The 13,238-nt window shown below is 42.7% G+C and overlaps 1 protein-coding gene and 1 long non-coding RNA gene across 11 annotated transcripts in view; one reads left to right on the plus strand and one right to left on the minus strand.

The window, feature by feature from the left end:
- Positions 1–13,238, minus strand: part of PGCKA1 (PDCD10 and GCKIII kinases associated 1) — an 87,040-nt gene that overhangs the window by 19,862 nt on the left and 53,940 nt on the right. The window lies entirely within an intron of this gene.
- LOC140595314 (uncharacterized) lies at positions 6,179–10,838 on the plus strand. The gene is made up of 3 exons (XR_011996808.1): positions 6,179–6,286; positions 7,650–7,828; positions 9,951–10,838. It is a non-coding gene; the product is annotated as an uncharacterized lncRNA (long non-coding RNA).

Raw genomic sequence — 13,238 nt, forward strand, 5'->3', positions numbered from 1 at the left:
TTTGCCTTGCATTATAGTGATTCACTTATATAATGTTCCCTCTGTTAGACAGTAAACTTTTAGTAGGGAGGGGTCATGGCTTCACCATTTTATCCACATGTGGTGTCCTCTGATACAGTGACATGAATATAGATGGTACATGGCATATCTTTTAGAAATGTGTTATAAATATCATTGAAAATGTTACGGTGCTTAATACCAATGTATTATACAATATTGTGCATATTTAGCCAAATCTAAGATGCATATGTATTCATTTGCCTTTTAATACTTTTTAAAAAAGATTTATTTATTTATTTGAGAGAGAGCAAGCGGGGCGCAGGGAAGGAGAGAGAATCCTGAGGCAGACTCCCTACTGAGCAAGGAACCCAACGTGGGGCTCCATCCCAGGACCATGAGACCATGACTTGAGCCAAAATCAAGAGTTAGCTGCTTTACTGACTGAGCCACCCAGAAGCCCTTGCCTTTTAACACTTCTAAAACTGAAACACGTCTTACGATCACTGGCACATCATAGTTAAGTTGGTGACATTATTTTCTAGTTTTGTGTTATATGAGATGTATATAAGTACATGTTATAACCCCTGACATCTAATATTCAATGAAATACGGTATTTTAATCCTATATTATTGTTTGTTATCTCAGGAGCATGTTATGCATACACTTACTAAATATATCCTATGTTAAATGAGTGTCTGCCTTGGACCCAATTATATGAATATTATATGAGTATAAGACATGGCCCATTTACCAAGAATTTCTAAGATGAAAACTAACACTACCCAGAGATGCAGTAAGGATTTTACCACCTGTAAGCACTATATAAAGACTATGTATCAAAACAAAAATAATAACCACAAATAAGACACTTCAAAGAAATTCTACTTTTCCTCCAGGAAAGACTTTTTGAAATAAATTCTTTCAAAAGAAAGTGTTTGTGCACCTGCTTTGCTGGCGCCTTAGGTACATGACTAATTTATTTGTTGGGCAAGATAGCATTGGCATTACATTGGGTTGTACATGGTGAGGACCCAGTGATTAGTAAAGCCAATCAGTTCTAGCCAATCATGGAAGTTTAGGAGAAGTAGCAGTCCCAGTGTAGATGAGATGCCAGGAAGGCTTTACGGAAAAAATAGGGACATGAGAGGTGTTAGAAATGAGCAGAGACAGTTTCAGTAAAAGGAAAAGGCTACAGAAGATTATGACTTGTACAAAAGACAATGGAGAGGCCCATGCTGTGGATTTGGGGATGGAAATGGCATGTGCGATGATGTTACTGGGGCTCTTGAAAGTAGGCACAGAGGACCACATGTGACGTGATGGGTGATGGGAGTAGGTTCTCAAGCAGCAAATGGCAGGATGGTAGCAATATATCAGAAAGCTCCACCTGCTAGCAGCAAACAGGGGAAATAACAAGAGTCATGTACAGAGAGACTTGCTAAGAGTTGATCCTTAGAATTAAGTGATGAGATGAAAAAGCCTGGTGTGTGGTGGTATCAAAGAGAAATCCAAAGGAAAGAGCAAATTTGGAAAACTTTTTTTTTTCAAGCTTTCCTTGGTTTTTGAGTTAAGCATTGATTTCTACCATCTGGTTTCTCTTAGCACTTTGGCTTATACACTTATTATATATAGTGTCTTGGGAAAGTTGTGTTGCCCCACTACCTGTTTTCTTATGCGTAAAATAACATATGGTAGTGCCCTTTTCAGAGGTAGTTGGGGTTAAATGAAAGAACACAGTAGAATATTGAGCACAGTGGTTTGTGCAAACTATAATCTTAACGTTAGCTCTGATTTGTCATTCATTGTCACTGTCACTATCACCCTCATTACCACCGCTACTCCCACCACCATCGTCATCATCTACCACTTTCTGTTTTTCTACCCGACACTCACTGGAAGTTCTTTGATTCTAATGATCACATCTCATTATCTTTGCTTCTTCAAAAAAGAATACAAAGTAGGACTTTCACAAATATGTACTGGGTTTTGTGAAAAGTAAACAGCCAGATCTCCATGAAAAAGGAAGTAGTGTGACAAAAGAAGGAATTCTTGAAATTATTCCTATACTTGGAGGCTGACAAGTGGGGAAAATGGTGGTTTCACAAACAGGGCAAGTGGAAGGAGAACCACGTGCAGTATTTGAGAGAGCCTGAGTTCAGCATTTACTGTCCTGTATTGAAGTGATGGGTGGGGAGATGGTAAGAGAAAGGTGCAGACTGAACAAATGCAGCCAGCCACCTTCCATTACAAAATAAGAAGAGGCATACATATGCTTACAGAGAGAGCAAGAGTCAATAAAAACAGAAGGCCCATGGATGTGAAGTCAGCAAGTCAGCAGTGTAGAAAGCCAAGAACCAGCCCAATTTAGCAGAATCCCTAATGGCTTTAGGACACTAGGGACAAAGAGGGGAGGGCTAGAATCAGGATGATTTGGAAGGTGTTTAAGAAGCAGGTTCCTAAATCTCTTTCTGCACACTCAGCTTTTGGGGTAGTTTCCACTCTCTATCTCATCTGAAGAAGGTAAGTTAAGTTTCTGGAAAGGGGAAAAGCAGGGTTTCTGGACTAGGAACATAGTAGAGAACATACAGCAGAGGGCAGGGGATCTGAATCCAAAACAGGATTAAGTGAATGTGTGCACATGGAGTGCTGAGAGCCTCAGCCTGCTTCTCTCCTTGGCTCTGGGAATGCTGGCACTCACCCTTTAGTTGTCCTCCAGACATCTGAGGAAAGTCTCTAACGGGAAAGACAGTTTGAAAGCAACCAACTAACCAATGAACCAACAAAAAAGCACTCAACACAAAAAGTAGAGTGAAGAAAACTAAGTTGGAAATTAAAACAAGACAACGGGAGCCCCTGTGTGGCTCAGTCAGTTTAATTATCCAACTCTTGATTTCCACTCAAGTCACGATTTCAGGGTGGTGAGATCAAGCCCCTCATCAGGCTCTGCACTCACTGGCAAATCTCCAGATTCTCTCTCTCCCTCTGCCCCTCTTCTCTGTTCTCTCTCTCTCTCAAATAAATAAATAAATCCTAAAAAAACAGAAAACCCAAGACAACAAAAATGAATATTTCATTGGAAAGTCTGGAAGAAAAAGATGAGGAAATCTTATATAAAATAGCAAAAGAGACAAGACATAGAAAACCAAACAGGAAAAAAAAAAAAAAAAAAACAAAGAAAATCAAATAGACAAGTTAAAAAAAAAATTAGAGGACCAGTCCAAGAGGTCCAACGTCTAAATAACAGGAGTTCCAAAAAGAATGAACAAATGAAAGAGGGGAAGAATTCATCAACAAAGTGATTTGAGAAAACTTTACATAACTGAAAGACATGAGTTTCTAGATGAAAGCACTCAGCAAGTGTCCAACATAATAAAAACAGACTCAACACCAAGACATATCATTGTGATATTTCACAACTGGGATCCTACATAGACATCTAGAAAGAGAAAACCAGATAATATCCAAAGAGGGATCAGAATGGTTTTGGATTCCTTAAACACACACACATCATCATCATCATCATCATCATCATCATCATCATTCTAAATCAGGACAAATGACCCATTAAGTGAGAGAGTAGAATAGAGACACTTTCAGATATGAAAGGTCTCAAAAAAATTACCATGCACATTTCTTCCCCTCCTGGGAAGGAAGCTATTGGAAAATGTCACAAATGAAGGACTAAACTGAGAGGGGAAGGCAAGGATATAGGAAACAGGATATTAAACACAGCAGAGAGACAAAAGTGTCCCCAGGATGATAGTGGCTGAGATCCCAGAATGCCAGCAGTGGCCACAGCCACAGAACAGCTCGTTCAGGCTGGACAAGGCAAGAAGGCCCGAGGCAGTTTTCTTTTAAGAGATGAAATCGATAGAATCATTTAAGGATCCCAAGGAGAAAGATACATACAATCAGAAAAGAATTTGGGGTTGAATCAGTGTAAGTATGCAGAATATTGAACAAAAAATGAAACCATGAGCCATTTGGGACCCCAGAGAAAAAGCCGTGTGGGAAGGGAATTATAATTCTCCACCTGGATTGGCTGTGAACAGCATTTACAGAGTTATAATAGACACTAGATATTCACCAAACTAAAACTGGAGATGCTCAGTGGGGATTGGGAACATTTCTTATGTGTGGTGGAACAGGGGTGTGAGCTGAATGAATTTCCATAGTGGAAGATGATGTCTACAACTGAAAAAAAACATCAAGAAATGGTAATAGAAATATTTAGAGAAAGAGAGGCAAATAACCCAAATAATTAGCCTAAAAATGTGATTTTCCCAAAAAAAGGGGGTGTTTTCCTTGGAGGAAAGAAAAATGAAAAATGTGCAAACAAGGGAGCAGTCTGGGCTTCATCTGAAGATGTGGGAATCAGTCTAGACATAAGGGCAAAATCTCGAGAAAGGGTAAGCCAGACGATAGCAAGCACTGACAATGACGTTTTTGAAAAAGCCAAGTTACGGGGCCACTTAGGTGGCTCAGTGGTTGAGCATCTGACTTCGGCTCAGGGCGTGATCCCGGGGTCCTGGGATCGAATCCCTGTCGGGCTCCCTGCATGAAGCTTGCTTCTCCCTCTGCCTGGGTCTCTGCCTCTCTGTGTCTCTCATGAATAAATAAATAAAATCTTTTAAAAAATGAAAAAAGCCAAGTCATATCCATTTACTTAACCTACATCAATTATTCAGCATCTAGTACTGCGGGGCTGGCCATGTGCTAGTAGATGATCACAGCCGACTGCATAGAGCATAAAACCTATAACCTAGCAAGGTGGACAAATCATAAATAATTATGATCCAGTGATATAATAGGGCTTATTAAGCAAAGTCTTATGAAACTGTGGGGACCAGCAATCAACCTTTCAGAATATTCTAGAGCTGTGTGTCCAATATGGTAACTACTGGCCACATGTGGCTAATTAAGTTTCTTAAAATTAACTACATCAAAAGTTCAACCTCGGTTACACCAGCCAGCCATGTTTCAAGTGCTCAAAAGCCACATGTGGCTAGTGGTTACCATACTGGGCAATGTAGACATAAAACGTGTTCCTCATGCCAGAAAGTCCTATTGGACGGTGCTGGTCTAGAGGTTCTTAAATGGTGCTTTTTACAGTGTTTTCAAGTACATTAAAGCCCTGAAGGGATCACATTCCAGGGGTCTATTAGTAAATAGAGCCTTGCAGGGCTTGATAATTAACCAGCTAAGTTATCTGAACATGGAAAGGAATTTTTACTCTGGTAGAAGTTTAGTTTTCCACTGGAGCCACTCAGGGAGCCAGGAAAGGGTATTTCTTACATCTCCTGATACTGTTTGACCGCGCACAGGGGTTGGGAGCAAATGCTGCTGATGACCAGACTCTGTTGAGTGTCTGGGAGAACGCTTATGCCTAGTGGAAGGAGGGGAAAGTTCAGGAGAATGCAGACTCCTGAGTTTGAATTTTGACACCACTACTTGGTAGCTCCGTGGCCCTGAGCAAATCTCTCAACCTCTCTGGGCCTTTGTTTTTACAGATGTGAGGAGCACAGAAAAGCATGGATCAGGATAGGCAGGTGGCTGAAGCACACAAATGGCAGCTGCCATCCTCCTCCCTGCTCTTAATCTCCAGCAGGCCAGGAGCAGGCTGGGGAAGAGGGGGGGCCCACGGTGGGAGGGCTGGCTCTCCTCATTTCATCACATCACTACCCTGTTTTCTGGCTTTGGTTAAAGGATCTGTCATTGGCCAGGAACGGGAGTACCTCTAACAGGAAGAGGAATTTCTGTTCCAAGCAGGGCAAAGAGAAGAAGGAGGGCAGGGCGCTGGCATTTCCCAGAAGCCCAAGACAGGCCAGACCCAGTGGCAGGTACTGTATGTCCTCCTGTAAATCCTCCCAGGGCCTGGAAGAGGGAGGATGTGAGGAAGGTGGCTGGAGGGGGAGATCTGTGGGTGTTGGAAGGACAGCATGCTGGTGGGCCATAACCCCACCAGGGATGGGCCATGCAGTTCCATGCATGTCGTGCAAAGGGCCCAACTCGATGGCAGCAGCGTGCTGGACTCACTGGTGGGCCCAGAGCAGAGGGAGTGAGGAGAGGCAGCCGAGGTGAGCTGGGCCACCCCATCTCTCATCCGCAGACGGGTTGTTTTGCTCAGAGTTTATCCTACGTGGTGGACAGTCCATCTCTGTTATCTTCTTTAACTTCCAGGAGAAGAAAAACAAAGCTTCCTTCCAAGTGGAGTGAAATTCTAAATATGATAAGCCCGAGTTGGCACCAAGGCGGGTTGCAAGAATGAACCTTTCCTTGTAATTTGTAAGTGCATTCAGGCTTGTTGGTGGTGATGGTGGGGGTTCTTTTAAGGGTTTCCCCCACCCCCACCCCCAGTCAAGGCCAATATCTGAATAGAAAGAAAAGATCTCCAGCTGGGCTCCTTTCTTCGAACAAGCTTTGCAAGCTTTGCAACATCTTCCTTGGATACGATTCAGCTGGGGGCCTTCCCTGTATTCCAGAGGAATTCGGGTGTCCTCACACAGGGGCCCCTTTGTTGTCTGAGGTTATGAGAAGTGAACCAGGGCTTCGCGCGAGGAAATATCTTTTCATTGTGTGAAGCGGTGATCAAAGAGGAATGTCATTTAAACAAACAAACAAAAAAGCCAATAACCTCCCCCCCCCAAAAAAACCCAACACAAAACTACCCCTCCAAAAAACCACCAACAAAAAAAACCCAAAACAAAACAAAAATCCCACACCAAAACCATGATTTCCATCTAGAATCTCTACAGAAAAAAGAGGGCTGAGTTACTTCACTTAAGCACAGTCATTTGCAGTATATAGTGTAAAATGAACTCATCTATTGGTGGATTTTAAAGTTTGGTCCTTGGTACAAATTCTAAGTACTCTTTTGAAGTATAGAAACTTTTTTTTTTCTTTTGCATCTGTTCTGCTCACAAGTATCTCCAATCTTTTCCAAATGGTTAAAGAAGTTTTCCATTAAAAAATGACATGTGCTTTTGTACGTATATACGTCTTCATACAATGTACATATATATAGTTATTTTTTTTTTTAATTTTTATTTATTTATGATAGTCACAGAGAGAGAGAGAGAGAGGCAGAGACACAGGCGGAGGGAGAAGCAGGCTCCATGCACCGGGAGCCTGATGTGGGATTCGATCCCGGGTCTCCAGGATCGCGCCCTGGGCCAAAGGCAGGCGCCAGATACAATGATACACGTGCCTATAAGCACACAAAGTTTGGGAGGAGAGTGCAAAAGAACGTCAGCCGTAATCATAGCAACCCAACCCTGTGCTATGTGCTCATCTTCTCCCCCAGGATTTGTTTTCGGTTACGTCCATCGAGCTGCTGATTTTACACAATACGTAAATAACTTCACGCCCTGCTTTTTTTTGCACTGAACATTTTGTTTCTGGCCTTTCCCATGACAGTACATAAGGGTCCATAATGATCGTTTGAAATGGTGCAAATCATTCCAAGAGTGACCCTCAGCCAGTTGATTAACCATTCTCCTCCAACACTTAGCATTTCTGGAAACTTCCATCTTTGGTAAAGTCACTCTCCTTATAGTTTCCAAGTTTCAAGTCTACAGCGCTGACTATCAACATGACAAAATCATAATGTGGGAGATGATTTGGATTTTTCTTGCCTTTCCTTCTACAGATTTTCTTCTGATACGATGTAAAGATGGTCCCCTAGGACCCAGCAGTGAGAGGCCAGCCAGGAAGCTGTGTCTCCATCATGGACCAGGAAATGCTGGCCCCAAGAGGCATCACTACTATTCAGATTCAGAAGTCCAGGAAAGGAGCAAGGAGAATCAGCTCAGCAACGACCTGTGCTAGGTACAAATCCTCCTTTGCCCGACAGTTCAAGACACTGCACACATCAGACCCCAGGGATCAGACCCGGAGACTAACTCCAACAGTTAATCTGTTCTCTGTCCGCACACAAGCTCTTCCCAGAGGAGGCAGGAAGGTTTGGCTCTCTTAGCAGCAGGCGCCCCAGAATGGCTCACAGTCATCCTATAAATCTGTAGGTAGGCACTCCGATGCCCTTTGGAGATTGTTTTCTATTTATAAAGTCCTATTCCGTCTCAATTTTCTCACATTTGTGGTAATAAGAGATTTGTCTCAGATGTGCAAACTGCCTGGCCCATGTTCATTTATCAGGGGCAGGTGAGGGAAGTAGGAGAGGATGGAGGGAGGCAGATCCCCGGGGCCAAGTCACCGAGGCTGCAGTGTTGTTGTCAGCTTATGTGTGAATGGGAGCTTAGGGCAGTGGTCACCACAAGACTCTTCCTTGGGCCCTGGCACGCAGTGTTGGAAATCAACTGATTTTCAAAACCCAGACATGGGGCTCTGGATGGCTCTGGTGCATGAAAGTGTGTGTGTGCGCGTGTGCACACGGTGGTACTGATGCTGACACGTGAGCGTCCTTTATGTGCTTGATACTATATACTCACTACCTCATTTTCTCCCTGGCAACTCTGTGAAATAGGTATTACTAGCTCCATTGTGGGAATTGCAAACTTAATTCACCAAGTTTCACAGCTAGCAAATGATGAGGCAAGGATCTCAGAGTTTAAGCTTTTTTCATTGACACCATGGAGTCTTTAACATGACGGGATGTATGCAGCCAAGCCTACTACTGTGGGCGTGGGCAGGGAAGATGGGAATATGGGATACAGGACGCCCATTTACTTGGGCCTCCCATTCATGAGGGGCCTCAAACGTAGACTCTTGACAAGTATCTGCAAGTACACGCCCAGAACTACACTGACAGGACTGATAGAAGACAATATTCATCACATAGCTTTGAACTTCAGCCTTATTTTTCCATAATAGATCACTTCCAGTGCCCTACGAACCAGTAGTTTATCTTAAGAATAGGAAAACTTCATCACCTTTAAGCATGTGTGCAGTACGGCACATTTCTATATGTAAACATTTAAAATATTAATTTTTACAATCCTGTTTTGTCATTATTTTAGTACTTTAATAATTGAGAGCTTCCAAAACAACAAAAAAGTATTTGAGGCCTCTTTCAATGTCTGAGAGACCTAGATTCAAGAAAAAGCCGGTTGTATGCTCACCATTAAGTATAAAGCAAAAGTAGATATTAGCGACAGATTTCTGAGCAATTACTTTAAGGGAAATTCTAGGGAGTGGGGGGCACCTCTCACCTCTGGTAGAGACTCCAGTATTCGTGATTCCTTAAGTATTTGAATCTTAAAAACCTTAAGAGCTGATATCTTATAAATTATGTACTTTAAATGGGCACGGGTAGGCAGCCAATCACCAGTAGCCATTATTATGATGCTACCGGGCCTCCAGCTTCTGGGCCTTTTCTTTCTCATCTAGGTCAGCAAGAGTCCTGCTGCCCAGAGTCTGACTCTCTGCCCCAAAGCTGGCCTGTCACACCATGAGTCACTGAGACTATGCATTCATAGGAGGAACTTGAACGTGTTAAATCCCTTAAATTTCTTCCATTCTAAAGTGACATTTGTAAAGCATTTTGAAACTCTGGTTAAGCCTATTAGTTTTAGCAGACAGAGAGAAAGAAAGTGTGCAAATAAATGGCTATCAAAAAAAAAAAAATAAATGGCTGTTAAGTGGCTGTGAATAAAGATTAAAGTCAAAATCACAGCATTTGTGGGGTGAGAAGTCCCCAAGAACATACTAATCTAACCCACATATATTACAGATTGGGAGCTGTAGCCCTGAGAAACTAAGTGGACACCAGTGTTAGTTTTGCTAAACCAAGCTGCTGCCCTTATAGAGAGATCTGGAGCAGGGACAGGCCCCTTTTTGCTGGTCAATAAAATTCTACTGGAATGCAGCTATGCCCATTCATTTACGAGTTGTCTATGGCTGCCCCGGTGCTACCCAGCAGACAGCTGGTATTTGCAACAGACGTTGTTTTTACCTGCAAAGCCTAACATATTTACTATCTGGCCCTCCACAGAAAAAGCACTGACTGCAGCTCTCCTGGATAAACAAAGTCCATGAGGCAGAACCAAAGGATGCCAGCAACCATGTGAGTGAACTTGGAAGTGGATCTTTGGAGGCCTGCCAGCAGGCACCTAAGTGAAACAGATTCTCCAGCTCCACTCCGGCCCGGAGATAGATGACTGCAGTCCTGGCCGACAGTTTGCCTACAACCTCATGACAGACCTTGAGCCAGAAGTGCCCCATTAAGTGGTGCCTAGGTCCTGACCCACAGACACTGTGAGATAACAAATATTTCTTGTTTGAAGGTGCTAATTTTGGGATCATTTGTTACTCAGCAGCGGATAACTAATACACCTGCATCTTTTTTTAGTTGGGCTCCTCCTTTCAAGGTGAGCGAAATTCTCTCTCCAAGGTCAAAGTCTCATTGTGATCTGCTGCGTGGGGACTTTTGGATCCTCTGTCCCCAACTCCAAATGGAACCATGTCAATGCACTGTGCCAACTGCTCGCGTCAAGTCTATCCCGTAGCTGTGTGGTCAGTTATGCAGATGTCTGTCTGCCTGGCTGGTGCTGTGTCTTATTCAGTTTTGTAATCACAGGAACTGATTTAGTGCCTAGGAATTACAGCAGAATGATAATAATCCATATTTACTGAGCGCTTACTATGAGTCAAGCACTTTACGTACATTATCTCATTCTACCCTTATAACAACCCTCAGGAGGTAGTACTATTTTAAAGCCATTTAATAAGGGAAAAAGCAAAAGTTAAAGAGGAAGGAACTTGCCTGTTCTGTCTGGCAAGTGATAGCCAGGATTTGAGCTCTAACAGACCCTGAAGCTGTGACACTCTCCTGCCTGCGACCCAGAGTTCCAGTCTTGGCCCTGCCATGTCTAACCGTGGACCCAGCAGAGTCACTCATGGAGGGGAAACCAATTTCCTCATCCATAAAGTGGTGATGACAATGATGATGATGATAACGAAGATGCTCTTTTCCTATCTCTCAGGGCTATTGTGAGGAAAAGCACATGCCCCAAAATAGTGATTTTCAGTTTACAGTAAATGTGGAATCAAAACAAAGTGATTTACTGATCTTTGGACCAAACATCCCTTAGCTGTGGCAGACCTAAAAGATCAGGAAGGCAAGCAGAGGTGCGCAGAGGTGCACAGAGGTAAGAGAGTATTTAAGGGCAGAGCCTGAGGGAAGGGATAAAGGACACTGAAATCCATTTCCTGTCCCTCGTCCCTTTCCTGTTCTTCCCTGTTTTGCTCTTGGCATCACTGTGGCTCTGCACCTTATCTGCAGAAATCCTCGTAAACGATGGTGGTAGAGGTATCAGGTCAATGAGAAGAAAGCCTCAATTATTTAAAAAACATCTCATACTTTCACACTGTGGGAATTTTTACTAAGACTGCATATGAGCTTTCTCTTCCCTGGAAAGCCCTCTTTATATTACCAGACTCTAACTTCTCACTCCATCTCAGCCTCTTCCAGCAAGGAAAGCGTCCTGGATCCCTCCAGGCTGGATTAGATAGATGCTCTGGTTTTTAACTCCCACTGTAGGCTCTGCACCTCTCATAGAAGACTCTGAATTTATCACAGTTGAATCCTTGGTGTGTGGAAGAGTGCCTGACACACAACAGGCATTCCATCGATTTTAAGTGAATAAAGGAACGGATTTTCACTGGCTTCTCAGCTGTTCCATGTAAGAATGCAAATTCCATAAGGTAGGAGGTACACAATATTTGTTAAGTGACTGACCCTAAAAACCTGGGCTCACACTATTAGATTTAGGACAGTATGGTCAGATGAAAGAAAGTAGAGCTCAAAGAAGGGCTTCAAGGTTAAGAAGACACCTGACTCTGGTCAAGGTGCCAACTGTGGCCACACAACAAAGGATGCGGGGAATCTTTCTGGACATAGGCTCTTGTGACTTAAATTCTTCATGATGTCGTATCACCAGTGGGATTCATTCATCCTCTAGGACAAGTATTACCCATCTATTCTGAGCAGACCCCAGCCAATGACCTTGGATTTAAATTGTATATTTTGGGCAGCCCAGGTGGCTCAGAAGTCTAGCACCGCCTTCAGCCTAGGGCCTGATCCTGGGGACCCAGGATCGAGTCCCACGTCAGGCTCCCTGCATGGAGCTGCTTCTCCCTCTGCCTGTGTCTCTGCCTCTCTCTCTCTCTCTCTCTCTCTCTCTCTTTCTCTGTCTCTCATGAATAAATAATTAAAAAGTTGTATGTTTCTTGGAACAGTGATTTTCAAAAGTTAAAAAAATAAAAATTGTTACTTCTGCATGGACTGCTTATTTTATCTTGCTTCCTTCAACGTCACCAAAACACACACACACATACACACACACACACACACACACACACACACACACACACTGCTTCCCCCAACCAACAGTCCCAAGAGAGAACTTTGTCAGAGTTTCTTTTCAGCGTCATTTCTGATGCATTAGGTAAAACAGACATCCCAAGAAAAGAAAGAACCTGATGTATTGTTAATGAAACCAGAAGAAAAAAATCCTGCCTAATAATCACCAGGAAAATGTGCACTGTAAGTACTTCCCACCATTACTTGGCAATCTACCTGCTTTTCTAAGGGAACCAAGGACTCTGCAGACAGGCTCTGTCTCCATTAAGATGACTGTCCGAACCTAAGTCAAATTTATATTGACCAGTTATTTTAATCCCTTCTACTTCAGCATTCCTAATCCTATATAAGAAAATTTCCACAAAATACTGGATGAGTCCCTAGTTTTGTTTTGTTTTTTTTTTCCTTCCTTCCCTTCTTCCTAGCTACCTGCCTTCCTTCATTGTTTCTTCATTAACAAACATTAAATGTTCATAATAGTGAGGTGAAAAGGATAGTTCTCAAAATTTTGCGTATTACAGTTTGCTCAAAGAAAATGACGTTTGGTCAAAGAAAATTTGCTTATTTATAAGCTAAAATCAACAGGACAGCCTCACCAGCTATCATGTGGAATGTAATGCAGACACAGTCTATGGAAATGGTCCCAAACCAATCAAAGTAGATTTAGGTAACCGAGAATATAAAAATATGTGTGACGATCCACATATTTCTAGAGTATTTCTAGAGAGTGGTACAGGGTAGAAGTAAAGCAAAACCAGACACTGATAAGCTCTTAGCCTACTTTTATTCACTCAACTATGTAAATGTGAGACCGGCTTAAATTCTCATTTTTTTTCCATCCTTAATGTTTCCTTAGCTTGATACACTAACCTGCAATGGATATTAGCTTACTGTCTTGGGGGGTAAAAATCCTGCTGC

The sequence above is a fragment of the Vulpes vulpes genome, chromosome 14 (genome assembly GCF_048418805.1).
Source record: "Vulpes vulpes isolate BD-2025 chromosome 14, VulVul3, whole genome shotgun sequence".
In the NCBI taxonomy this organism is placed as follows: Eukaryota; Metazoa; Chordata; class Mammalia; order Carnivora; family Canidae; genus Vulpes; species Vulpes vulpes.